Below are 3,669 nucleotides of genomic sequence, written 5' to 3'. Positions count from 1 at the left end.
GAGGGAGGGAGGATGTGTGTGAGAGAGAGGGAGGGAGGGAGGATGTGTGTGAGAGAGAGGGAGGGAGGGAGGATGTGTGTGAGAGAGAGGGAAGGGAGGGAGGATGTGTTAGAGAGAGGGAGGGAGGGAGGATGTGTGTGAGGGAGAGGGAGGGAGGGTGGATGTGTGTGAGAGAGGGAGGGAGGGAGAAAACAATCTCATGATCCCCACAGGTACGTGCGTGCGTGCGTGCGTGCGTGCGTGCGTGCGTGCGTGCGTGTGTGCATGTCTGTATGTCTACGTCTGTATGCATACATGCGTGCGCATGCGTGCATACATGCGTGCGCGTGTGTGCATACATGCGTGCGCGTGCGTGCGTGCGTGCGTGCGTGCGTGCGTGCGTGCGTGCGTGCGTTGCATGCATACATGCGTGCGTGCGTTAAACCTGTGTGTTGCTGTCATGCTTGCAGCCTGGATCCATGCCGTTTACACGCCGAAGGATTCGCTCGTCTTCGGCGGCAACTTTCTGCACAGCTTCAACATTCCGGCGCAGCTGCGGGTCGCGGACATAGAGGACGCGACGAAGGTGAGAGGAGGATAGGGTGGAGGATGGGGAGGAGGAGGAGTGGAGGAGGAGGAGGAGTGGGGAGGANCCGTCCTCTCATCATACCTGAAGGTACGTCTGTACGTCCGTCCGTCCACCCGTCATGCCTGAAGGTACGTCCGTCCGTCCGTCCGCCCCATCACTACACAAAGCGCTCTGCACTGTTTCAGTGACCACCCTAATGTAACCTGTATCCGGCATCCTAACCCGTTCCTTATCTGTTAACGCTTACGTTTCCAGTTTGTTAGTGTTCCAGCCTTGTTAGAACTCCAGGATCGTTAACGCTCCAACCTCGTTATTGCTCCAGCCTCCTAAATGCTTCAGGCTCGTTATCGCTCTAGCCTCATTAAACCTCCAGCCTCGTTAACGCTCCAGCCCCATTAACGCTCCAGCCTCATTAACTGTCTAGCCTCGTTAAGGCTCCTATTTGCGGCTCGTTACAGATGGATTCGGAGGCTGGCATCATCAGTGATGTTCTACCCAACAGCTGGGAATGCCCCGAGTGTTGTCATGCAGGCAAGGGTGGCAGCTCCAAGGTAATCGCCGTATTTACACGTGTATGTATAAGTCACACTTTTTTCTACACAACTTCAAGAAAAAAAATCAGGGGGTGCGACTCAGATAGATATCTTAGATAGATGAAAAATCGCAATATTAAAAAAATAAAATAAAAATAAAATAACGATATCTAATAATTAAACAAAAACGGCGGCGGGGAAGACGTGTATTTTAACGAGTATTTTATCGTCGTTCGTTGTTCATGCAGCCTCGTCAGATGAAGGGCATTAAGGAACTAGCGGCAACGCGCGGCATCGATGGACTACTCTACTCACCGGGTGGCGCCACCGCAACCGGCCTCGTCTCGCCGGACGGCTACTCCGGTAATTGCCGCTGCCGTCGTCCTTAGTGACACCATTAGTGGCATCGTTAGTGCCATTGTTAGTGACACCATTAGTGGCATCGTTAGTGCCATTGTTAGTGACAGCATTAGTGGCATCGTTAGTGACACTATTAGTGGCATCGTTAGTGCCATCGTTAGTGACACCATTAGTGACATCGTTAGTGACACCATTAGTGACATCGTTAGTGCTGTTGTTAGTGTGATGGGGCGAGTGTGGTTGATTGGGCGAGGGTTGAATGATGGAGTGACATGAATGACAATGTCACATGATGATAGCTAAGAAATGCTAAGGAAGAAACATATAATAATATATGTGTGTGTGTTTGTGCGTGCGTGCGTGCGTGCGTGCGTGCATGCCTGTGTGTGTCTGTGCGTGCATGCGTACGTGCGTGCGTGCGTATGTGTGCATGTACGTATACGCTGTATATATATATATTATTATTATATACGCTGCTATCATATCAGTGGGCAGTCGAAACGTGACTACAGCCGTGTTGATGTTTACACTAGAGCTGGTACCAGGGTTACTAGCCAGTCTGGGGTCACCACCCTCTCTCTCACTCTCTATCTATCTCTCTCTCTCCCTCTCTATCTATCTCTCTCTCTCCCTCTCTATCTATCTATCTCTCTCTCTCTCTCTCACACACACTCTATCTCTATCGTTGCAGGTGCCGGGTAAGTTCCGCTACCCCTTCTACAACGAGATGGGCTGGTACGTGCTGGAGCGATATGTGCACTGCCTGTACGGCCGCACGTACCTACGCCAGCCAGACAGCAGCGAGAGCAAGCAGCTACAGGTGAGAGAAACCCCCGAGCTAAGGCCAAACAAAAAAATAGGTGTGTTTCCGGTCGACCGACCGTCCCTAGATTATTAGGGCTGACCCTAAACTTTTTTCCCCAAAAAAGAAAAAAAAAGGTTTTTTAATTTGAAATCTGACAGACAAAACTTGAGATTTTTGAATACAAACGAGGAATCCTATTTATAACCTGTAAGATGTCGAATTAGCAAACACCTGTAGAATTGTATTAAAATCCCTACCTACCTACCCTACTTTTGTTTTCGATGCAATAGGAAACACACCTATTTTTTTGTTTGGCTTAACCTTCTCCCCGTCTCTAACAGCTCCTCTAACCTCCTCCCTAACAACATTCCTGACCGCCTCACCAACCTCCTCCCCTCCCCCAACAATCATAGGTTAGGATTAGGTTCAGGGACAACTCCGTTGGTGAGGAGATTAAGGTTGGATTAGGAGGACTAGGTTAGCGTGAGGGGTTGGCGTTGGGATTAGGGTTAGAGCTAGGTCAAGTTCAGGGACAACTCGCGAAACACGTTCCGCTAGTACAACTCTCCCTGTGTAGCGACCCAACTCGGATTCGTCTCCCCCTTGTTTTAACGGACGCTCTGTTGTTTTCTCGTCTCTTTCGCGCGCGCAGGAGAACGGACGGCTCGCGGACCAGGAGGGGAACAACACGGCACGTTCGCCCAATCCCCGACCTCACACACCGCGATCCCCGCACTCTGCAGGTGAGTGCGGCGCCCCCTGGCGGCTCGAGATGCTCTCGAGGCTGGTCGTGTGGTCGCTGATTGTGATTGGTGCTTGCCTCGTCAGTCTCGGATGTCGGTCCCGAGAACCTTGGCCGGAACCGATTTTTGTTTGTTTTTATTTTGATCAAGTAGCAGTTTTGCTGCCAACAGGGAGTCAGTTTGCTGCCTGCTCTCAACGTCAACACTCAACAGCATATACTTACTGCCAAGAAACTTCTAATGAACCAAAGTTATCATCGATGAGTTAATTTTGATGCACGCTTTTTTCTCTGGCAGCAAGTGCTCATAGTATTTTTAACGGACCCTCTGATGCTTCTGTCACGGGCTGGATGTTGTTATAATATGCCATTGATCTGCACAGGCGGCGATGCTGCAGCAGGTGGCGCCACGTGTCGCAGTGCGGCGGCGTCGCCGCGGGCGGTGCAGTCACCGCAGCCAATGCCGTCGCACCTCACAAGTCGGGAGGAAGATGGGAAGGAAAACGTGGCAGGTACATGTTAGTGCATGCATGTGCGTGTGTGTGTGTGTGCGTGCGAAACCTAAAATACCATCTCGCAAACGAGCAAATTAAGATCCTCTAAATTACACCCGTTTGACGATAAACGTCGATTCCTCATTCCCACCCTCATCCTCCCCCTC

General features: G+C 51.0%; 1 long non-coding RNA gene across 1 annotated transcript; it reads left to right on the top strand.

Annotated features, from left to right (window-relative positions):
* Positions 1–675: 675 nt before the first annotated feature.
* Positions 676–1,458, top strand: LOC106816340. The gene is made up of 3 exons (XR_001394879.1): positions 676–696; positions 1,027–1,119; positions 1,350–1,458. It is a non-coding gene; the product is annotated as an uncharacterized LOC106816340 (long non-coding RNA).
* The last annotated feature ends 2,211 nt before the right edge of the window (positions 1,459–3,669 follow it).

This window comes from Priapulus caudatus, unplaced genomic scaffold, assembly GCF_000485595.1.
Source record: "Priapulus caudatus unplaced genomic scaffold, Priapulus_caudatus-5.0.1 Scaffold1354, whole genome shotgun sequence".
NCBI classification, from domain to species: domain Eukaryota; kingdom Metazoa; phylum Priapulida; class Priapulimorpha; order Priapulimorphida; family Priapulidae; genus Priapulus; species Priapulus caudatus.
This window is presented reverse-complemented; position numbering and strand designations above follow the sequence as displayed.